General features: G+C 41.7%; 1 long non-coding RNA gene across 1 annotated transcript in view; it reads left to right on the plus strand.

Annotated features, from left to right (window-relative positions):
- The window catches only part of LOC138371213 (uncharacterized), a 49,406-nt gene that overhangs the window by 13,390 nt on the left and 10,027 nt on the right, over window positions 1-25,989 (plus strand). Inside the window, exon 2 of the long non-coding RNA XR_011230338.1 lies at window positions 9,746-9,816. This is a non-coding gene — a long non-coding RNA (uncharacterized lncRNA). The remainder of the gene's footprint in view (window positions 1-9,745; window positions 9,817-25,989) is intronic.

The raw sequence follows: 25,989 nt of genomic DNA on the forward strand, positions 1-25,989 counted from the left end.
GTACAGTAGTTTATTTACATTAATTACTGAATGGAAATACAAGGTGTATTTTAGAACTGCTGCTCATGACATTTTCTCGGAACATATCAGAACATAGAGTAACATAAACACACTATAATTTAAGGTTAATGAGGCCAGCACTTACAAATAACCAAGATCATAAAGGACACGAGTAAACACTTTATCAAAGAAATGTGTGAAATTAAATGACATTAAATGTAGACAGTAAATGTAGAAATTATATGAGTAATACAGTGTGTCCTCGCTTGAACGAACTATATGGGGGCGTAGCCGATTCATTTCAGCGTGGAATTCATTCCATCAATCCGGCCCCAACATCCCCCTCCCCCCCCCCAAAAAAAAAAAAAAAAAAAAATTAATAATACATATGCCAGTACACATTTGCCTTTTGAAAAATTTAAATAACCAAGAATTTGAATTGCAATGAAATAAATTGATATTGCACGTTACAGTACTGTACTTACCCTACCAGTTGAGTTTTGTAGTGCAAACTTTGTTAGCCTTAATATCCTCAGAGTGCCACACATATGAATATAAATTGTTTAAAGAACAGTAACTTTTCTAACAAATGTACATTATACACTACAGTCTGTACATAAAGTACAGACCACTAGAATCACACTACTGCAGTACACTTATATCATAAACTACACTTTGTACATTTAATGTCATTAGAACTGTGCTGTACAGCTCAATTGGTACTCCCAGGTAAGTTATGGCTAGTGCTGGGTGCTGGTCTAGTGGCCTGGGTATCCTCAGCAGGTAATTACCTAAGTGTAATTACCTAAGTGTAGTTACAGGATGAGAGCTACGCTCGTGGTGTCCCGTCTTCCCAGCACTCTTTGTCATATAACGCTTTGAAACTACTGACGGTCTTGGCCTCCACCACCTTCTCCCCTAACTTGTTCCAACCGTCTACCACTCTGTTTGCGAAAGTGAATTTTCTTATATTTCTTTGGCATCTGTGTTTAGCTAGTTTATATCTGTGACCTCTTGTTCTTAACGTTCCAGGTCTCAAGAAATCTTCCCTATCGATTTTATCAATTCCTGTTACTATTTTGTATGTAGTGATCATATCACCTCTTTTTCTTCTGTCTTCTAGTTTTGGCATATTTAATGCCTCTAACCTCTCCTCGTAGCTCTTGCCCTTCAGTTCTGGGAGCCACTTAGTAGCATGTCTTTGCACCTTTTCCAGTTTGTTGATGTGCTTCTTAAGATATGGGCACCACACAACTGCTGCATATTCTAGCTTTGGCCTAACAAAAGTCGTGAACAATTTCTTTAGTATATCGCCATCCATGTATTTAACAGCAATTCTGAAGTTAGAAAGCGTGGCATAGACTCCTCGCACAATATTCTTTGTGGTCCTCAGGTGATAGTTTTCTATCTAGAACCACTCCTAGATCTCTTTCTTTATCAGAATTCTTTAAAGATTTCTCACATAATATATAGGTAGTGTGGGGTCTATGTTCTCCTATTCCACATTCCATAACATGGCATTTATTAACATTAAATTCCATTTGCCAAGTGGCACTCCATGTACTTTTGTCCAGGTCTTCTTGAAGGGCATGACAATCATCTAAGTTTCTTATCCTTCCTATTATCTTAGCATCATCAGCAAACATGTTCATATAATTCTGTATACCAACTGGTAGATCATTTATGTAGACAATAAACATCACTGGTGCAAGAACTGAACCCTGTGGTACTCCACTTGTGACATTTCTCCAGTCCGATACATTGCCTCTGATCACAGCCCTCATTTTTCTATCAGTCAGAAAATTTTTCATCCATGTTAGAAGCATACCTGTCACTCCTGCAATATTTTCCAGTTTCCAGAACAACCTCTTATGTGGAACTCTGTCGAAAGCCTTTTTTAGGTCCAGATAGATGCAGTCAACCCAACCATCTCTTTCCTGTAATATCTCTGTTGCTCGATCATAGAAACTGAGTAAATTCGATACACAGGATCTTCCAGATCGAAAACCATACTGTCTGTCTGATATTATATCATTTCTCTCCAGGTGTTCTACTCATTTAGTTTTAGTTATTTTTTTCCAATATTTTGACTATTACACTTGTCAATGATACCGGTCTATAATTAAGGGGGTCTTCTCTGCTTCCACTTTTGTCGATTGGAACTATGTTAGCCTTTTTCCACACATCAGCTACAACTCCTGTATACAGGGATGCCTGAAAAATCAGTTGAAGAGGAATGCTGAGCTCAGGTGCACATTCTCTCAGAACCCATTGTGAAACTCCATCTGGACCAACTGCTTTGTTCTTATTTAGCTCCTTGAGCATTTTTTCCACTTCGTCTCTGGACACCTCTATGTACTCTATGTTGTTCTCTGGAATTCTTATTGTATCTGGTTCCCTGAAGATTTCATTTTGTACAAACACACTTTGGAACTTTTCGTTTAATGTTTCACACATTTCCTTTTAATTTTCCGTGAATCTATTTCCCATTTTCAGCCTCTGAATATTATCCTTTACCTGCAATTTGTTGTTTATGAATTTATAGTACAGACCTGGTTCTGTTTTGCATTTGTCTGCAATCCCTTTTTCAAAATTTCTTTCTGCCTCTCTCCTCACTGCCGTGTAGTTGTTTCTCGCATCTTTGTATTGCTGGTATGTTTGGGGGTTCAGCCTCTTCCTGTATTGATTCCATTTTTGTGTCTTTTGGTCTCTGGCCCTCACGCACGCAAGGTGAGTCCTTGCTAGTGCTGGGTGCTGGTCTAGTTGCCTGGGCATCCTCAGAAGGTGAGTCCTTGCTTGTGATGGGTGCTGGTCCAGTTGCCTGGGCATCCTCGGAAGGTGAGTCCTTGCTTGTGATGGGTGCTGGTCCAGTTGCCTGTGAGTCCTTGCTAGTGCTGGGTGCTGGTCCAGTGGCCTGGGCATCCTTAGAAGGTGTGTCCTTGCTAGTGCTGGTCCAGTGGCCTGTACATCCTTAGAAGGTGTGTTCTTGCTAGTGCTGGGTGCTGGTCCAGTTGCCTGGGCATCCTCAGCAGGTGAGTCCTTGCTAGTGCTGGGTGCTGGTCTAGTTGCCTGGACATTCTCAGGAGGCGAGTCCTTGCTAGTGCTGGTCCAATTGCCTGGGCATCCTCGGATCGTGAGTCCTTGCTAGTGCAGGGTGCTGGTCCTGTAGGCCTACTGTGAAACCGTACCAAAAACTTTTGAATCTTAGTTTGTTTCTTTGTTGTGAGCTTCATTATAATATCTTTCATGTCCTTTAGGTGCAGGTAATAATCTGTCAGTTCTTCATTATCAGTTACAGCAACCAAATCAAGCAGGTCATTAACCTTTTGCAATGATGCAGCATATGGAATAGGTAACACAGTCATCTTCCTCTTCCACATCCTCATCATTATTACCAGTAACACACTGGATAATCATATTATCAGGTAATTCAACATAACCTGGATCATCAGCATCATTATTTAACCACTCACTCACATCAGAAAGTTGCAAATCTTCCTCACCTGCATCTCTGAATGTCTCAAAAATCACATTATCAAAGCCCTCAAAATCATAGTCATCTTCGTCTTTATTCTAACCAGGTACCGGACTCAGAATTTTATTCCATGCATTCTTTTATGTGGTGACCTTCAACTCGCTCCATTCCTTGGCCTAGTTGTAAATTGCATCTTTAATTAAATATTTCTTGAAATTTTCTAGTGTTCTACTAGCCTTCTTATCCTTATTAGGCATCTCGTCTTCCTCAGAGAGCAGAACTTCCATAATATCTGAATTCATAGCTCTTTTATAAAGCCTTTGAGAGCATAGATAACCCCTAATCCATGGGCTGTATTACAGATGTAGTGTTTGGTGGTAAAGCCATACATGTTATTTTGCCATCAGGCGATGTTAATTTAGCAATGGGGTGAGCTGGGGCATTGTCAGTCAACAACATTGCCTTTACCTCAGCAGGATGAATTCTACACATATTGATCTGCTGCTTTTTTACTTCTTTACAAAAATGATTCTGGAACCAATCCTCAAAAATAATCTGTGTGAACCAGGCATTTTTTGTGTTGTAGTAGATGACAGGTAATCTGTTCATGCAGTTTTTCAATGCTCTGAGGTTGGCAGATTTCCCAACAATTGCGCACTTTGTTCGGTGACTGCCATCTGCGTTACAGCACAATAATGCTGAAATTCTTTCCTTCTTTACCTTGCAACTAGGAATACTCTTCTCAAGCCTGAAGGTCAAAGTGTTTCTTTGAAGGCATTTCCAGTTAAAGCCTGTTACATCTGCATTGTACACATAAAACCAGCTTAGATTATTAGATATAATGTGCTGAGAAAGTTTATGCTTATATGCATTAGCACTTCCAACATCTGCACTTAATGCCTCGCCACAAATTTTCTTGTTAATGATGCCATACCTTTCTTTAAATTGACATACCCATTCAGTGCTAGCCTTGAAATTGTCAATGTTTAACTTTACAGCAAGTCTTTCAGCTGCATTTCTAATAGAATCAACTGAAACAGCAATTCCTTTCACACCATGCTGTGTAAACCATTTAAATACAGACGAGTCCAAATTCGTATACTTAGCAGGCCTCAATTTTTCCTGTTGCCTATTGCATCAGTTTGAGCAAAGAATTTCTTAATATTATCCTTCTGCTTTTTTATATCACAAATTGTAGCTTTACCAATGTTGAATTCTTGGGCGAGTTGAGTAACAGAGTATCCACGCTCTGCTTTCTCTATCAAGTCAACTTTCTAATCAATTGACAAATATTTTCTCTTGTTTTATACCTTTAATACCATGAATGCTGCTCTGAGACATCTTGACAGATTAAATGAGTTCAAACAGTAAAAATGTTCAAATTTATCACGAAAATCCTTCGCATGCGAGTCCGACGTTTTTACCCCAGGAAGAGGAGAAGCACATGGTGCCAGCCATCTCATCCAGGTCCAACGCGTTGACATGACCTGTGCTTATTTTATAGGTATTCTCAAAATTTGATGTACTTATTGACTGTTACAAGTTGTTTTATTTAAAATATTATTGTTATAATTAGAGAAATATTGTTAGTGTGAAGTTTTATGCATTTTATACAGTACAGTTCTGTATTAACCCTTAAGCTGTGCATGGCATACATATACGACAGAACCTGATGGCAAAGTTCAATTTCTCAAATTTGCTCTAATGCTTTCCAGTTTTTTGTGCATATTAGCAAATCCTGCAACTTTGTCTAAATGATCACAAATGTAACTTGAAAAATAAGAACATAAAAAAATTGTAAAATTGAATATTGAAAACTTCAGGTTTTGAAATCAGCTGCAAGAATATAAACTGACACCAATTGTTCATTTGGTGTTATTATGCTCTCAGAATAGTATATGATCTTCATTTTCATAGATTTAGAAAAGATATGTTTTCAGTTTAGTTTACTGTAAAAAAAATTGTCAGTGTGGCATCTGAATTATGCGCAAAATTTAAAAAAAAAATTGATGTCTCCAAACGTTTAGGGTTTGTGAAAAATCCATTCTAATAGGATTGTAGAACAGACAGCTGTCCACATTATTTGTAAAAATGGTGAGAATCGGTAAGAAACTGGATTTTTTTAAGCTGACTCAAAGATGAAACTCTAGTTTTAGAGATAATTGAAGTTGAAGTTATCAACAATGAATAAGGTAGATCTAACTCATTAATTTAGTTATATGTTTTAATAAACGTTGTTTGGCATTCATACTCGAATATGTGAAAGTTGTAGGTCAATATGTGTTGGAATGACGTTAAGAAAAAAATACCCCCCCCCTCCTGGGGGGTGGGGAGCTGGTCGGCCGAGCGGACAGCATGCTGGATTTGTGGTCCTGTGGTCCTGGGTTCGATCCCAGGCGCCGGCGAGAAACAATGGGCAGAGTTTCTTTCACCCTATGCCCCTGTTACCTAGCAGTAAAATAGGTACCTGGGTGTTAGTCAGCTGTCACGGGCTGCTTCCTGGGGGTGGAGGCCTGGTCGAGGACCGGGCCGCGGGGACACTAAAGTCCTGAAATCATCTCAAGATAACCTCCCCCCCAAAAAATATAGGGATAATTATAATGATTTAGGGGATAAAAATTTATACTGTACTTTATAAAGGTGACAAAGCCCTAATCTGGTCCCTAATCATCAAAACCGCCTAAAAGAGACAGAAAATAGAATTTGAAATCTGTGAAACACTCGGTAAAAAAATTTGAAGTCCCAAGTTCTGCCAGTTGTGACCGATTTATTTGATGACCAATTTCATTCTATCATGACATAGTTAGGGATGGGTATGCATTCTCCAGGAGGTTACACCAAAATCAGATAATAACCAAAAAGAGACGAGAAAAAAAATCCCCCCCCCCCCAAAAAAAATTATTTTTTGAACATTAACCCCTTAACTGCGCGGCATCCAAATATGAACCCCCCCCTTCCCTAGTGCGCAGGAAATAAAACCTCTAGAAAAAATTCTTTTCTGTTTTAAAAGTGTCAAAAACCCTTCCCTGAGTATGGGTATAGTAACAGAAGGTCGAAATTGTACGTACTTTGGCTGCTATGGGGTCCGTAAGTTCGTGCGTGATGGCATCATTCCCTGGTCTCCCGTGGTGTACATCCCCGGGGCCGGTAGGGTGCTTGGGACAGGATGCACGAGTTGCATCCTGTCCCGAGCGCACCCCAGATGTGGGCCTGCATGCGCGTTGCGCAGTTATTAATTAAAGTGTTAAAAATATAATAGCATATTAACATTAGGCAATACATTTTTATGATATATAACAAAATAGAGCATAATAACATATTATTATTGGTATTATTATGTACTGTATTACTATACAGGCACCAGCTGCATATCCACTTTGTGGACACTTCTTGCTACTATTCTTCTTTGTACATTGGACAAGTGCTTGCATCTCTTTATTACTGCATTATCCCTTAGTTCAAGTTAATAGGAGCTGTTCTCCTTATCAACAAAATATTCTCCTTGTTAAAATTGTCTAAAGTACATTTCTGAAAACATTGCGATGACGCTTAAGCCAATAAGTTGGAGATTTGTTTTAACATTTAATATTAATTTTCACATAATTAAAATATTTTTTCCCAGGCCCAGCTTTTACAGCCCAGGCTGTAGCAGCTTAACCCTTAAACTGCGCATGGGGTATATATACGCCATGTCCCACGGTGCGCATGACGTACATATACGCCATAGGGTGCCAGGCCCGATTCAAATGGCCCGCGGCTACACGGGGTTCACATTAGCTTCCTCAGGGCTCTTGTAACAAGACGCCATTTAAAAAAAAAAAATCGTGGGCAATATACTCAGGTGTGAGAGGCACAGTACTGTTGGAGCAACCAAGGCTGCTGCACGCAGCATGAGCGAACAGCATTGATGTTCAGCTTGTGACCACAGCATTACCAAAAAATGTCAAAATAAATATATAATTGCTATTATTTAGCGATGACAATATTACAGATGACCCCTGACTGTAATATAAATAACCAGGGTTGTGATAATAGCAGGATTGTTGTAATAATTAGCACTGTGGGACGAGTGATGCTGATAGAAGAATGGAGATAGCATCGTTTACTGACTGTGTGGCCACCTGTTATTGTCTGCATTCACCATACCAGCTCAGTGGTTCTCTATGGTGAACACAAATGTAGATACTTATATATAATGTGTGCATTAGTGTAATAACAGCAAAAGGATTATGCTGGGTGGAGCCATTTGGGTGATGGAGGTGATGTCGTCTGCATAATTTGTCTAGCTGTTTAGAGGGTGGTCACTATGCTCTTTGGGCACTCTACAAGCTTAGGTGTACAGTTACAGTGCATACAACATGTAGATACTTATATATATAATATGTGTATATATGGGGAGCCGGTCGGCCGAGCGAACAGCACGCTGGACTTGTGATCCTGGGTTCGATCCCAGGCGCCGGCGAGAAACAATGGGCAGAGTTTCTTTCACCCTATGCTCCTGTTACCTAGCAGCAAAATAGGTACCTGGGTGTTAGTCAGCTGTCACGGGCTGTTTCCTGGGGGTGGAGGCCTGGTCGAGGACCGGGCCGCGGGGACACTAAAAACCCCCGAAATCATCTCAAGATACCGTCAAGAAATGGTAATAACACTGCAAACAGTATTGTTGGGGGAGAAAGTTTAGTGCGTGTGACCTTGAATGAGTGAGGGAGCCTCCAGCTGTGTGTATAGCGACGACTCTTAGTGCCTGAGCTAACTATATCAGCTTAGCTGTACAGTTGTGGTGAACAAAATATATACATACTTATATATAAAACGTCTGTATATAGTGTAATAACACCACAAATGGTATTGTTGGGGGAGAGAGTTTAGTGCGTGTGAACTTGAATGAGTGAGGGAGCCGCCAGCTGACTGTGTGTATAGCGACAACTTGTAGTGCCTGAACTAACTATATCAGCTTAGCTGTACAGTTGTGGTGAACAAAATATATACATACTTATATATAAAACGTCTGTATATAGTGTAATAACACCACAAATGGTATTGTTGGGGGAGAGAGTTTAGTGCGTGTGAACTTGAATGAGTGAGGGAGCCGCCAGCTGACTGTGTGTATAGCGACAACTTGTAGTGCCTGAGCTAACTATATCAGCTTATCTGTACAGTTGTGGTGAACAAAACATGTTGATTCTTATATATAATGTCTCTATATTTTGAATAAAACATAAAACAGGATGGTGGGAGGAAAAAGTGGGCGAGTGAGGCGCTGTTGAGGGAGTGGCAGCGAGTGGCTGGCTGGTGTGTGGCGGTCACTCCTTGTTGCTTTTCGACTCTCAATACCAACTTAGTGGTTCGTTATGGTGCACAAAACATGCAGATACTTATATATAACCTGTGTATAGAGTGTAATAGCAGTGAAACTATTTGTTTATTGTTTTATGAACATAATTGAATCACTAATATGCACATCATACTTTTGAGTATAGCGATTATTCATTATTTTTATTATATAAATATATTACAATACACACTATTGAATAATATTACGGCAAAAAACTAAGAAAAAATCATTCAGAGACATAGAAATAATTAAGTGATAATATCTTTGCGGCAACTCCCACCTGTCAGCGCGGGTGACGCTGACTGGCTCTGACGACCGCTCTGTCAACGCCCACTTTTTGCCAAACTTCCTCGTTCAATTGTGGCCAAAATGTCACCTACTATTTTTTTTTCCCGTGCTCAGGGAACACATACTAGTACAGTATTAACATTTTAAGAAGACGAAATAATTTGTTAGAATTTTTTTTCTTGCACACATGCGTGTAAATGTCCTCAGGACCCCTGAGCAGTGGAAGGGTTAAGGGTTAATGCACATGGTTTGCATTATGTAGGCTATTAGAGAGGGTAGGGGAGGCAGTCGAGAACCCGCCCATAACCCCCCTTCCCCATTCCTGCCCACCCTCCTTATTCCTGTCCATCCTCCTTATTCCTGCCCACCCTCCTTACTCCTGCCCATCGTCCTTATTCCTGACTACCCTCTTTACTCCTGGCCACCCTCCTTATTCCTGCCCATCCTCCTTATTCCTGCCCACCCTCCTTACTCCTGCTCACCCTCCTTATTCCTGCCCACCCTCCTTACTCCTGCTCACCCTCCTTACTTTTGCTCAAAGCACAATACCTAAACAAAATTATTTAATTTTTCTAAACATTTACTATGTTTTGGTGGGAAAATTTTTGTCATAGAAACCTTAAATTTGTTTTATTTTGCCCTAATAGGTAATACTGCTTCCAGTCTCTGCTCGGCTACCCAGGACGATAGCAAACACAACTTCTGCCCATTAATGATGGTAAGGACAATTTTATTCTTACTGTATTACCAGTGTGTGTGTTTATCATGTTGATGTCAATAACCAGTGATTGTGAGTGTATTAATCAAAATATTTTCATTAACTAGTATATTAATGTTGGTGTTGTCTTTTATCACTGGGATAAGCGAGTTTAGTGAGCATCAGTCCGGTGCTATGGTGATTGTTTTTATCTTTTCTGATAGACTTAATAGTATCATTATCGTTTATCTCTGATATGGTACCTGGAGTACCTGGAGAGAGTTTTGGGAGTTCTTTTACTCCCCGAGCCCGACCTGGGGTCTGGCTTGACTTGTGATAACTTGGTCCAACAGGCTGTTGCTTGAAGCAGCCTGCAGGCCCACATATCCACTATAGCCTGGTTGGTCCGGCACTACTTGCAAGAACCTGTCCATGTGCCTCTTGAATACATCCACCTTCGTTCTGGCAATATTTCTAATTCGGTGTTGAACAGCTGTGGACCCCTAATGTTTAGACAGTGCAATCTGATTGTGTCTAGAGCACCTCTACTCTTCACTGGTTCTATTCTGCATTTCCTTCCATACCTTTCGCTCCAGTATGTTGTTATTCTACTGTGCAAATTTGGGATCTGGCCTTCAAGTATCTTCCATGTATTTGATACCTTTCTCTTCTCCTTTCCAAAGAGTGCATTTTAAAAGCTTTGAGACGGTCCCAGTAATTTATTTAGATGTTTTATCATTTCTATGTATGCCGTATTTATTCTGTGTATTTCCTCTAATTCAGAGATCTCTCCTGGTCTGTAAGGGGAAGTGAGTACCAAGAAATACTTAAGATGGGACAGCATTAGTGATTTAAATAGTATTAGCATTGCTGGTCCCTGGAACGTTCTCATAAACCATCCTACCATTTTCCTGGCTGCCACTATATTTGCTCAGTTATGTTCACTAAATGTCAGGTTGTCAGACATCATAATTCCCAGGTCTTTTACCTGTCGCTTTCCTTCAACGAGTAGGTCTGTTTGCATCCTGTACCCTGTTTTGTTTAAGCTCCTCGTTTCCACCATACCAAAATACTGTAGAAACCCACTAATCCGGAATCCGCCAATCCAGAAAAACGCCCTCATTTGGCAAAAATCGTGGCCGGATAAAGATATCTCCCTCTCCGGCCAAAATGTCCATGGAAGCCGAACTAGCGGATATTTGGCTGGATCAGCGGCCTAACACTCGTTGTACACCACCACCAGGAAGGGAGGGAATCATGAAGGGAGGGAGTCACTCTCACTGCTGCTCACTTTCTCTGTCCTGCCCACATTCACTGCCTCCCTCCCTCCCTAAGAGATTCTTCTGTAGGTGGCAGTAGATTGCCAGCCAGAGATAGCCTGGAGAATTTCCATCTAATACAATAAAGGAGTCATGAAACAAGTATTTTTATTATTTTTTATTATCCTAATAATATTACTAAACAAAATCTGTAACCAAAAATATATACATGATGATGTACAGTGTGTTTTCACTTGAAAGAACTATATGAGGTGAGGCTGGTTATTTCACCGCGGAATTCATTCTACCTGTCGGCCCCAGGCTGTCCCTCCCCTTAATGTGAAAATAACAGAGGTCCTACATCCACTATCAACTAAACAATATTCACAGAAAATCTATTTATTATGTATTTATTATTTTGAACATGGCACATGATAGAACAGTCATTGGTAAACAATTCCATATCAAAATCATAACTATGTGATGGTTATTGGTGGCTGCAAATATGATGTATTGGCCAGGATTTCCATAAGCCAAATGTATCAGTCTATATAAATATTCATAAACAATTCATTTACAGTATTATGAATTAATTTTCACTTTGGCATTTGATAGAACAATCATTTACAAACAATTTGGAATAAAAATGCTACGAATTTGAGCATTAATGAATCCAGTCAAGCAAAATCACATAATTTTCTCAACAAACTGACAAGAGGAGGGGCCGTTGTCGGGCCGCCGGTGGTAGGGGGAGGGAGGGAGGGGCCGGTCACTGGTAGTCCGGTGTGGGAGGGGGGGGGTGGTTGTAGAATGTTAGCGGTAGAGGAGTTGGGGTGGGGAGTGGTGGCCAGACTGGCAGGCCTTGGGCCAGACCAGGCTTAGGGCCAGACCGGGCCTCAGGCCTGGCCCAGGCCTTTTCAGGATTGCGCAGCAGAAAATAACATGATGTTTAACAGTGATAAATTCCAGGTACTCTGGTACGGCAAAAATGAGGATCTGAAACATAATACAGGGTACAAAACATAATTGAATCTGCCCATAGTAGGAAAACAGCATGTCAAGGATTTGGGAATAATGATGTCCGACGACCTAACGTTTAGGGAGCATAACCAAGCAAATATTGCGGCAGCCAGAAAAATGATACGATGGATATCGTGAACTTTCAAATCCAGGGATCCCATCACGATGGTTGTACTCATCAAGTCACTTGTGTTGTCCCGTCTTGAGTATTGCTCAGTACTCGCTTCCCCCCTTCAGAGCAGGGGAGATTGCTGAAATAGAGGGAATACAGAGAACATATATGGCACGCATAGACGCAATAAAGCACCTAAATTATTGGGATCGTCTCAAAGCTCTCCAAATGTACTCGCTAGAAACGAGACGAGAGAGATACCAAATGATATACACATGGAAAATACTGGAGTGCCAGGTCCCAAATCTACACAGTAAAATAAGAACATACTGAGTGAACGATATGGAAGAAAATGCAGAATAGAACCAGTGAAGAGCAGAGGTGCCATAGGCACAATCAGAGAACACTGTATAAACATCAGAGGTCTGCGATTGTCCAACGTCCTCCCAGCGGGCATAAGAAATATTGCCGGAACAACCGTGGACATCTTCAAGAGGAAACTAGATTGCTTCCTCCAAGGAGTGCTGGACCAACTGGGCTGTGGTGGGTATGTGAGCCTGCAGGCCGCTCCAAGCAACAGCCTAGTGGACCAAACTCTCAAAAGTCAAGCCTGGCCTCGGGCCGTGCTTGAGGAGTAGAAGAACTCCCAGAACCCCATCAAGCAGGCCAGACCTCAGGCCAAACTTCAGACCAGGCCTGAGGCCAGACCTCAGGCCAGGCCTCGGCCAGACCATTCCAGGCCTCGGGTCAGACCAGCCCAGACCTCAGGCCAGACCTCAGGCCAGGCCTCAGACAAGGCCTCAGACAAGGCCTCAGAGCAGGCCACAGAGCTGGCCTCAGGCCAGACCTCAGCCCAGACCTCAAGCCAGACCTAGAGCCAGACCTCAGACCAGGTCTCAGATTAGGCTTCAGCTCAGGTTCCACCTTAGACAAGGCCTCAGGATAGACCTCAGACCAGGCCTCAGGCCAGACCTCAGACCCAGACCTTGACCCGTCTCAGATAATGTTGACTGCGTAGAGGCTAGCTGCTTTTTTACCCCCCCCCCCCCAATGCATCACCCTCACCACTAACATCACCATTTATTATGAATTCTTCATTTTGACTATGGAATATGATAGAGCTGTGTGTTACAAACAACTGAAATGGTAACATTTACTCAGCTAATTTGATGAAAAGCAGACAGTGAGTGAACTATCTAGGTGGAGCACGGAGGCGCCAGTCACTTGTTGCCATTTAGATGATAACTCTGGCCAGAGCTCTCCACTGACACCACCTGCCTCCCCTGACACCACTATTACTCCATCTTCCCTGACAACTTCCCCCACTGACACAACCTGCCTCCCCTGACACCACTATTACTCCTCCTTCCCTGACAACTTCCACCACTGACACAACCTGCCTCCCCTGACACCACTATTACTCCTCCTTCCCTGACAACTTCCACCACTGACACAACCTGCCTCCCCTGACACCACTATTACTCCAGCTTCCCTGACAACTTCCACCACTGACACAACCTGCCTCCCCTGACACCACTATTACTCCTCCTTCCCTGACAACTTCCACCACTGACACAACCTGCCTCCCCTGACACCACTATTACTCCATCTTCCCTGACAACTTCCACCACTGACACAACCTGCCTCCCCTGACACCACTATTACTCCATCTTCCCTGACAACTTCCACCACTGACACAACCTGCCTCCCCTGACACCACTATTACTCCTCCTTCCCTGACAACTTCCACCACTGACACAACCTGCCTCCCCTGACACCACTATTACTCCTCCTTCCCGGACAACTTCCACCACTGACACAACCTGCCTCCCCTGACACCACTATTACTCCATCTTCCCTGACAACTTCCACCACTGACACAACCTGCCTCCCCTGACACCACTATTACTCCATCTTCCCTGACAACTTCCACCACTGACACAACCTGCCTCCCCTGACACCACTATTACTCCATCTTCCCTGACAACTTCCACCACTGACACAACCTGCCTCCCCTGACACCACTATTACTCCATCTTCCCTGACAACTTCCCCCACTGACACAACCTGCCTCCCCTGACACCACTATTACTCCATCTTCCCTGACAACTTCCACCACTGACACAACCTGCCTCCCCTGACACCACTATTACTCCATCTTCCCTGACAACTTCCACCACTGACACAACCTGCCTCCCCTGACACCACTATTACTCCATCTTCCCTGACAACTTCCCCCACTGACACAACCTGCCTCCCCTGACACCACTATTACTCCATCTTCCCTGACAACTTCCACCACTGACACAACCTGCCTCCCCTGACACCACTATTACTCCATCTTCCCTGACAACTTCCACCACTGACACAACCTGCCTCCCCTGACACCACTATTACTCCATCTTCCCTGACAACTTCCACCACTGACACAACCAGCCTCCCCTGACACCACTATTACTCCATCTTCCCTGACAACTTCCACCACTGACACAACCTGCCTCCCCTGACACCACTATTACTCCATCTTCCCTGACAACTTCCACCACTGACACAACCTGCCTCCCCTGACACCACTATTACTCCATCTTCCCTGACAACTTGCACCACTGACACAACCTGCCTCCCCTGACACCACTATTACTCCTCCTTCCCTGACAACTTCCACCACTGACACAACCTGCCTCCCCTGACACCACTATTACTCTGTCTTCCCTGACAACTTCCCCCACTGACAACCTCCCTTCCATGAGAATAACTTACACCACCTGCCCCCTAACAATAAACCCTAACTATTCATACCACTTGCCCCCTGACAACAACTCTCACCAATGACTCCTGACACAATTTTATCATCCTTCAACCATTTCTCCCTGGAAACAATTGGTAAGCATAATAAAACACTGTATAACTGTTTACACTTTGAATCATAATTGATGAAGACCTCCTCTGACGCTCGGTCTCGGTGACAACTTGGACTAATATTCCTCGCTTAACCCTCAAACCGCGCATATCATATATAAATGATATCAGTGACAAAACCGAAACCGCTCACATCATTTATATATGATTTCGTGTCTAGCGCTATAATTTAAACGCCCCGCCTGGGATAGGGGCAGCTATAGTACAGCCACGACCGATAGTTGCCAGATGCCACCTAGAAAAAAAATCCAGGCCAACATTCTTGGGTGTTACAGCGTCAGTATTGAGCAAGCCACCAAGGCTGGCGCACGCAGCACGAGCTCACAGAACCGCTGTTCAGCTTGTGACCACAGCATCGCCTACAAATACCATAATATAAATGATACTGCTATTATTTAGCAGTGATAGTATTACTGAAGCCCCCTGACTGTGAAAAAATTGACCAGGATTCTGATAATAGCAGGATTGTGGTGATATTTAGCGCTGTGCTCCATGGAGGGAGGAGTAATGCTGTGGGAGGGAGGGTTGTGGCGTCGTTTTCTGACTGTGTGTGGTCACCATTTATTGACTGCACTCACCATACCAGCTTAGTGGTTCGCCATGGTGAACACAAATGTAGATACTTATATATAACGTGTGTATAGTGTGAGATAACAGCGAGAGGAGTAGGTTGGGAGCCGACATTTTGGTGAGGGAGGAGCGTCGTCTGCACGACTTATCATGTTGTTTACTGATGACCACGATGGTCTTTGGGCACCATACCAGCTTATTTGTTCAGGTATGGTGAATAAAACAGGTAGATACTTATATATAATGTGTGTATATAGCGTAATAACACCACAAACAATATTGTTGTTGGAGAAATATTAGTGCGTCTGGCCTTGAGGGCGGCCGCCGATCAGCTGACTGTGTGAGTAGCTACGTCTTATGGCCTTTACTCACCATACAAGCATAGATGTACAGTTATGGTGAACAAAACATGTAAATACGTATATATAACGTCTGTGTATAGTGAATAAATACAGAAAGAGTATTGTGGGAGGTAAATGAGGGTGAGTGAGGTGGTGTTGAAGGAGGGAGTGGCAGTGAGTGGCTCGCTGGTGTTTGGCGGTCACTCCTCGTTGCTTTTTGACTCACAAGACCAACTTAGTAGTTCGTTATGGTGTACAAAACATGCAGATACTTATATATAACCTGTGTATATAGTGTAACAACAGCAAAACTATTTGTTTATTGTTTTATGAACATAATAATTGAATCACTAATACGCATACCATAATTTTGAGTACAGCGATGGTTCACACATTTTATAATATAAATATACCACAATTCACTGTATGGAATAATATTACTGCAAAAAAACTAAGAAAAAATCAATCAAGAGACATTGAAATAATTAGGTAATAATATATTTGTGGCAACTGCCGTCTGACAGCTCGGGCGGAGTAGACCTCGTCTGGCGAAGGCTCTGCCAACGCCCCTTTTTTGCCACACTTCCCTACCCTATTGCGGCTAAAATATGCCACCTACAATTTTTTTGTTATATTTTCCGTGATCAGGGAACAAAAATGGACACTTCTATAAGAAGAAAGAATTTTTTGGATTTTTTTTTTTTGTTGAGCCTGTGGGTGTGAATTCCATTTGGGCCCCTAGCGGTTTGAGGGTTAATTGAACATTTTATATGTTCTACTGAACATTTAGTAACGAATTCAATTTGTTTGGATCTTCCGGGAATTCGCTAGAGCGGGGTTTTTTAGAGTGAGGATGCACTGTATGTCACCTACGATTTTATTATTATTTTTGCAGTGATCAGGGAACATAAATGAACACCTTTATAAAACGAAAAACAATTTGGATTTTTTTTGTGGTGCCTGGTGGTGTTGCAGGCCAATAGCCCTTAGCGGTTTAAGGGTTAATGAAACGTGGTTGAAAGAGGATACAACAAACTCTTTAACATAACAAACTACTTGGCAATTCATAACTGTTGGCCAATCCAAAGAGGTGGTAATACAGTACTACCACCAAAATCTGACTTCCTTAAAAGTAATTCAAACTAGAGACACCTGTGGCGAGTATATATTTGCCTGTTTCAGAGTCAAGGGTACCGAGGCTGACTTGACTATGGGAGCAGTTACAGAATGCCTAACACTGAGGTTGCTGAATTCAACTTTAATCTTAGAAATGTAATACTAGCCAACAAACTTAAAGGGGCCCGGTGACGGTGGAGATTTCTCCATATATGAAATACAAGTATAGTGAAAATTTTTAAACAAATCTCCCATTATTTGGCATCAGCGTCGTGAAAATTTCATCCGAATATGTCAAGAAATAGGTTTTTGACGAATTTTCAAAAAGTAAATGCGTTCTTGATGGGCGGCAACTGATACTGATAATAATGATAACACCTCCTATTTACTGGCACTCAGGAATAAAGATGCAAACAACTGTCCGATGCACAAAGAAGACAAGTACAGTACAACCTCAATTCAATGTACCTGAATTTGCCGTATCTCTGGCTAAGTCGCACACTTCACAGGCTGGATTTATTCACCCGGTTTGGTTTACTCTGGTTCGCTGAAGCGGCGGGATGTGCGGATTTGCTTAAGATGTTGGGTCAGAGTTCACTGATTGGTGGAAAACTTTTCTATTCTATCTCAGATAACAATTAATAATTCCTTCTTATGACAAGTTGATCACACACGTGGACAAGTGGTCCACAAGCTTACGATGTTGGGATAGTTTACAGACTGGTGTAAAACTTTCCCATTCTATCACAGGTTATAATTAATAATTCCTTCATATTACAAGTTGGATCACACAAGTGGACCACACAACAAGGGAACCATATGAACCAAACACCAGCCAGAATGGTCCACACAACAAGTGAAGCATATTAACCAAACACCAGCCAGAATGGTCCACACAACAAGTGAAGCATATTAACCAAACACCAGCCAGAGTGGTCCACACAAGTGAACGTCTGTGTTTCCATGATTTTCATTCACTGATTTGTGGCGCACGTATCTTTGTAGATTACAGTACTTACTTTAAAGGCTGAAGCGTGAATAGCTAGCTAATATGTTGAAATCTTCATATATACATTTTCTGTGATGAAACAATATGAGTGAGGGTGGACAGATAAGGGAATACTGTACTGTAAACCTCACTTTACAGTGAAGTTTCACTCGCTTTCATCTGTGTCGTCATAGTTCAGTGCCCCATGACTTTGAAAGTTTCAGATTAATAAATCATTTCTAAAACTGGTGCTCTAATAGCTCTTTATTATCCTAATTAAACTAAACTAAATAAAACAAACAAATGTACTGTATCTGATATCTGCTATTACAGTGATATCTGTGCTGTAATAGATATCTGCTATTTGAGAAATTATTCATGTTATTGGCATAACAACTCTAGCGCGAGTGGACGGGTCTAATCCGTGTGCACACCACCATGCGTATTTTGTTCGATTTCGTCGCCACATTTCAGTGACTCATGGCTTCGAAATAATAAAATTAAAAAATCAGTTCTGAAATAAGTATTTTTTTTAGCGCTTATTATTGTAATAATCACTAAACTAAATATGCAACCCAAAAGCATATAATTTGATGTAAATACAATATTTGAGAGAAATTTATGTTACTGGATCTGGCTTGAACACCAGCCTACTGTAGGGTGTATAGACCTAGTCTGCGTTCATTCAGTAGGCACCCAGTGCCATTAGCTTGGTCTGCGAGGGATGTGTTTGTCCCCCGGTGGAAGAATAATTGTGGAATTTACCATTTTTTTACTACAGCTGTATTGTTATACAACAAGATGTCTCAGTGGCTTGCTAATAGTGCCTTATTAGTGCTGAAAATGAATCAATATTTTGCAAGAACTAGAGGCAGAAAATCAACCAGCACAGCCATACCCAGCATGAGCACAGCCATACCTATTACGAGCACAGCTGTACCCCTGTACCCAGCACGAGCATAGCTGTACCCAGCACAAGCACAGCCATACCTAGTACGAGCACAGCTGTACCCAGCATGAGCACAGCCATACCTAGTACAAGCACAGCTGTACCCATCACGAGCATAGCTGTACCCAGCACGAGCACAGCCATACCTAGTACAAGCACAGCTGTACCCATCACGAGCATAGCTGTACCCAGCACAAGCACAGCCATACCTAGTACAAGCACAGCTGTACCCATCACGAGCATAGCTGTACCCAGCTCGAGCATAGCTGTACCCAGTACAAGCACAGCCGTACCCAACACAAGCATAGCTGTACCCAGCACGAGCACAGCCGTACCCAGCACGAGCACAGCAGTACCCAGCACGAGCACAGCCGTACCCAGCACGAGCACAGCTGTATCCAGCACGAGCACAGCTGTACCCAGCACGAGCACAGCCGTACCCAGCACGAGCACAGCTGTATCCAGCACGAGCACAGCTGTACCCAGCACGAGCAAAGCTATACCCAGCACGATTACAACAGTAGCTAGCACCTGTACAACAGCAGCCAGCACCAGCTCAGAAGCAGCGGAGGCAAACACAGCAGCAGCGAGCGCCAGCAAACCTGATGCAAACATCTAAGAACATCCTGTGTGGAGTGTACAGTTAGAACAATTGTTAAATTTAAGTACATAGTGTTAATGTGTTATGATTAAGGTTGCAGTAATTTTAGTGTACAAAAGTTTCATAACCTGTTTTATAGTACTCAACATACAGCACAGTATGTAAAAGTGACCATGTCTTTTTGGGAATAAAGTATGCAATGCGTTATAATCTGGAAGAAAATATGATGGTCAATGCAATTGAAAAACCTGACTTTAGGAGAGGACATTATGGCAACCTTAGAAAAAATTTAAGTGAGTATAATTGGACAGACTTGTTGCTAGGCAAGGAAGTGAATGAGATGTATGTCAAGTTTTGTGAAATACAGTGGTACCTCGAGTAACGAATTTAATCCGTTCCATGTTCGTCATGTGAAACGGACGTCATACAAAACGAGTGTCCCCCATGTAACCAGTGTGATGCACTGTGTTTATTGTGAAATTCCCCCAGTGTGCATGACATCAAATGTTCCTCAAAATATAATTTTTCTTTGTAAAATGATAAATTTCCTTCCCTGAACATGTCTATGTAAAAATAATTATCAAATTCCACTTTGGCTGTGAGGGCGTGGACAAGGTGCGCTGTGACGTCATCAGGGCCTGGTCGCCCGTGTGTGAAGCTCCCAGACACGGTCGCGCAGGCCATTCAAGCACCGCGTGTTGCCACAAATATATTTTCAAATATGTTTTCTATGTATTTCCAATGCGGTTTTATTTGCTTCTTTTAATGTATATGATGCATATTTGTGACCTTTACAATATGTATACAGTAGAATGTTCATAATTTTCCATGGAACTGTGATACATGTGTCAGTAAGGTGTCCACAATAAATGTTTATTGTCACAATATTGTGTGGTAAAAATTCACTAAAATTACAATATGTACAGTTTCACATACTATTTACACAGTAACACACTGTATTACACACTCAGTACTTTGGAGGTGCGTAATAGTCAACGAAGTAGTCCATGGTACACAGTGCGACTTTGCTCTCCTTGCACCAGCTACAGATACATTTTCGTTTCCTGTTTCATCGTTCTGTGTGCTTGCAAATAACGCACTCGCGTTCACCCTTGGCTTTAGTACTTGTAGGTGGTATGTAGCCAAGCTTGTAAAGCATAAGGTAGTATTGAAACGATTATAGGAAAAGCTCAATTTGTAAGGTAGTCTTGAAAAGATCGCTTTGTAAGGTCCCACACAGGAAGAGATTCAGCGAGCCTCAAAGAGTGTTCAGTCAGGAAGAGATTCAGGTATTCTTGAAAATATCTATGGACAATACCACCATGGAAGTCACTAACACTGTTCATCTATGCTACTTGTATCAGATGCATCATCACTAAATGCAGAAAATGATTCATCTATATAAATTGGAGATGGCAAGGGTGGGGCTCAGAGCTACAACTGGATACGCTCGCTGTATCATCCTCATAGGTGCTGTATCACTGGCATCCGACTGTTGTGTTAAGCCCTTATTGCGCCTAGCTCCACCTATGTTATGACCTTTATGTTCTTCAAACAATAGGGTCTGAATTGCACCGACTGAGCGCAGTCTTTCAACACCGTGTCGGACAGGTGTTTGAGAGCCAGAGGCACGTGTGCCACAAATGGTTGCTCACGCAGTACTAACCCAGCCAGCAGCCCTTGTCTTTCATATTCGTTATAGCAAAAGGTTCGTTCAGTGTTTGTTGGGTAGGCTGCTCCATTATGACGATCTTTCTTTGTTTCAAATGTGTTCCATTTGTTTTGTATTTGTCACTTACGTCTCAATAATGGAGCAGCCTACCCGACAAACACTGAACGAACCTTTATGGCATTTGTCCATTTTTTCAAATTGTTTCAACAGTTCTTTTATTTTTTTTATTTAAGAGACATGGAGCAGCCGACCTGTAGACCACCGAGCGAACCTTTTTGACATTTGTACTGGTTTTCAAAATTCTTAATTTTTTTTATTATTTACATTTTTTGTATATAAGAAACATGGAGCAGCCTACCTGCCGACCACCGAACGAACCTTTTACTATAAGACAAATGAAAAATAAATATTAAACACATTTGAAGAAAGGAAAATTTCATAATGGTTTGTTGAGTGTATATGTAAGGTAGGCTTCTCCATTATTGAGACGTAAATGACAGATACAAAACAAATGGGACACATTTGAAACAAAGAAAGATTGTTATAATAGAGCAGCCTACCTGCCGAACACTGAACGAACCTTTTTGACATTTGTTGTATATCAGACATTTCATTTCTTTTTTCCTACAAAAACGTCAATGCTTTGCAACATCTCAGCAGTCACCCCTTTATATCCCAGCATCATTAGCATCTTTAAACAAGAACAACATAATTTATGTGCATCATCAGAGGCGTCTAAGAATGTGCAAGAAGCAGCGCGACCCCACTATGTGGTGCCGACGTTACTCAAACCAGCGTTCGTCATACGGGACGATTTGACGCCGATCGGTACCGTTCGTTACCCAAAATGTTCGTCTTTTGGGGCGATCGTTATGCGAGGTACCACTGTATATGATAAAGGCACAAAAAAATTTATACCAAAACAGAGAAGCAGAACTAGGAAACAGGATTGGTTCAACAGAAAGTGCGAGAGGGCCAGAGACCAAAAGACACAAAAATGGAATCAATACAGGAAGAGGCCAAACCCCCAAACATACCAGCGATACAAAGATGCGAGAAACAACTACACGGCAGTGAGGAGAGAGGCAGAAAAAAATTTTGAAAAAGAGATTGCAGACAAATGTAAAACAGAACCAGGTCTATTCTGTAAATTCATAAACAACAAATTGCAGGTAAAGGATAATATTCAGAGGTTGAAAATGGGAAATAGATTCACGGAAAATGAAAATGAAATGTGTGAAACATTAAACGAAAAGTTCCAAAGTGTGTTTGTACAAAATGAAATCTTCAGGGAACCAGATACAATAAGAATTCCAGAGAACAACATAGAGCACATAGAGGTGTCTAGAGACGAAGTGGAAAAAATGCTCAAGGAGCTGAATAAGAACAAAGCAGTTGGTCCAGATGCAGTTTTACCATGGGGTCCTGAGAGAATGTGCACCTGAGCTCAGCATTCCTCTTCAACTGATTTTTCAGGTATCCCTGTTTACAGGAGTTGTAGCTGATGTGTGGAAAAAGGCTAACATAGTTCCAATCTACAAAAGTAGAAGCAGGGAAGACCCCCTTAATTAAAGACCAGTATCATTGACAAGTGTAATAATCAAAATATTGAAAAACATAATTAAAACTAAATGGGTAGAACACCTGGAGAGAAATTATATAATATCAGACAGACAGTATGGTTTTCGATCTGGAAGATCCTGTGTATCGAATTTACTCAGTTTCTATGATCGAGCAACAGAGATATTACAGGAAAGAGATGGTTGGATTGACTGCATCTATCTGGACCTAAAAAAGGCTTTCGACAGAGTTCCACATAAGAGGTTGTTCTGGAAACTGGAAAATATTGGAGGAGTGACAGGTACGCTTTTAACATGGATGAAAAACTTTCTGACTGATTGAAAAATGAGGGCTGTGATCAGAGGCAATGTATCGGACTGGAGAAATGTCACAAGTGGAGTACCACAGGGTTCAGTTCTTGCACCAGTGACGTTTATTGTCTACATAAATGATCTACCAGTTGGTGTACAGAATTATATGAACATGTTTGCTGATGATGCTAAGATAATAGGAAGGATAAGAAACTTAGATGATTGTCATGCCCTTCAAGATGACCTGGACAAAATAAGTATATGGAGCACCACTTGGCAAATGAAATTTAATGTTAATAAATGTCATGTTGTGGAATGCGGAATAGGAGAACACAGACCCCACACAACCTATATATTATGTGAGAAATCTTTAAAGAATTCTGATAAAGAAAGAGATCTAGGGGTGGTTCTAGATAGAAAACTATCACCTGAGGACCACATAAAGAATATTGTGCGAGGAGCCTATGCCACGCTTTCTAACTTCAGAATTGCTTTTAAATACATGGATGGCGATATACTAAAGAAATTGTTCACGACTTTTGTTAGGCCAAAGCTAGAATATGCAGCAGTTGTATGGTGCCCATATCTTAACCCTCAAACCGCTAGGGGCCCAAATGGAATTCACACCCACAGGCGCAACAAAAAAAATCAAAAAAATTCTTTCGTCTTATAGAAGTGTTCATTTTTGTTCCCTGATCACGGAAAAAATAAAAAAAAATCGTAGGTGGCATATTTTAGCCGCAATAGGGTAGGGAAGTGTGGCAAAAAAGGGGTGTTGGCAGAGCCTTCGCCAGACGAGGTCTGCTCCGCCCGAGCTGTCAGACGGCAGTTGCCAAAAATATATTATTACCTAATTTTTTCAATGTCTCTGATTTTTTCTTAGTTTTTTTGCAGTAATATTATTCCATACAGTGAATTGTGGTATATTTATATTATAAAATGTGTGAACCATCGCTGTACTCAAAATTATGGTGTGCATATAAGTGATTCAATTATTATGTTCATAAAACAATAAACAAATAGTTTTGCTGCTGTTACACTATATACACAGGTTATATATAAGTATCTGCATGTTTTGTACACCATAACGAACTACTAAGTTGGTCTTGTGAGTCAAAAAGCAACGAGGAGTGACCGCCAAACACCAGCGAGTCACTCACTGCCACTCCCTCCCTCAACACCACCTCACTCACCGTCATTCACCTCCCACAATACTGTTTTTGCATTTATTCATTATACACAGACGTTATATATACGTATTTACATGTTTTGTTCACCATAACTGTACATCTAAGCTTGTATGGTGAGTAAAGGCACAAAGATGTAGCTACTCACACAGTCAGCTGATCGGCGGCCGCCCTCAAAGCCAGACGCACTAATATTTGTCCAGCAATATTGGTTGTGGTGTTATTACGCTATATACACACATTATATATAAGTATCTACCTGTTTTATTCACCATACCTGTACAAATAAGCTGGTATGGTGCCCAAAGACCATAGTGGCCATCAGTAAATAACATGCCAAGTCGTGCAGACGACGCTCCTCCCTCACCAAAATGGTGGCTCCCAACCTACTCCTCTCGCTGTTATCTAACTATACACACGTTATATATAAGTATCTACATTTGTGTTCACCATAGCGAACCACTAAGCTGGTATGGTGAGTGCAGTCAATAAATGGTGGCTACACACAGTCAGAAGACAACGCCACAACCCTCCCTCCACAGCCTTACTCCTCCCTCCATGGAACACAGCGCTAAATATCACCACAATCATGCTGTTATCAGAATCCTGGTCAGTTTTATCACAGTCAGGGGGCTTCAGTAATACTATCACTGCTAAATAATAGCAGTATCATTTATATTTTGGCATTTGTAGGCGATGCTGTGGTCACAAGCTGAACAGCGGTGCTGTGAGCTCGTGCTGCGTGCGCCAGCCTTGGTGGCTTGCTCAATACTGATGCTGTAACACTCAAGAATGTTGGCCTGGATTTTTTTTCTAGGTGGCATCTGGCAACTATCGGTTGTGGCTGTACTATAGCTGCCCCTATCCCAGGCGGGGCGTTTAAATTATAGCGCTAGACACGAAATCATATATAAATGATGTGCGCGGTTTCGGTTTTGTCACCGATATCATTTATATATGATATGCGCGGTTTGAGGGTTAAGAAGCACATCAACAAACTGGAAAAGGTGCAAAGACATGCTACTAAGTGGCTCCCAGAACTGAAGGGCAAGAGCTATGAGGAGAGGTTAGAGGCATTAAATATGCCAAAACTAGAAGACAGAAGAAAAAGAGGTGATATGATCACTACATACAAAATAGTAACAGGAATTGATAAAATCGATAGGGAAGATTTCCTGAGACCTGGAACTTTAAGAACAAGAGGTCATAGATATAAACTAGCTAAACACAGATGCCGAAGAAATATAAGAAAATTCACTTTCGCAAACAGAGTGGTTGACGGTTGGAACAAGTAAGGGGAGAAAGTGGTGGAGGCCAAGACCGTCAGTAGTTTCAAAGCGTTATATGACAGAGTGCTGGGAAGACGGGACACCACGAGCGTAGCTCTCATCCTGTAACTACACTTAGGTAATTACAGTAGATATTTACTGTACAGTATTCACAACATCATGAGAATTCAAGATGGACATAATTCCAACAATAAGGTAAATAAAAATTGTAACACAGTATTTTCTAGGGGGAGCCCCATCAGCTCCCTGGAGCTATCCAGGCTGAATGGATATGTATAACTTTCTGGTATCAATGTGCAT

The sequence above is a fragment of the Procambarus clarkii genome, chromosome 35, assembly GCF_040958095.1.
Source record: "Procambarus clarkii isolate CNS0578487 chromosome 35, FALCON_Pclarkii_2.0, whole genome shotgun sequence".
Taxonomy (NCBI): Eukaryota; Metazoa; Arthropoda; class Malacostraca; order Decapoda; family Cambaridae; genus Procambarus; species Procambarus clarkii.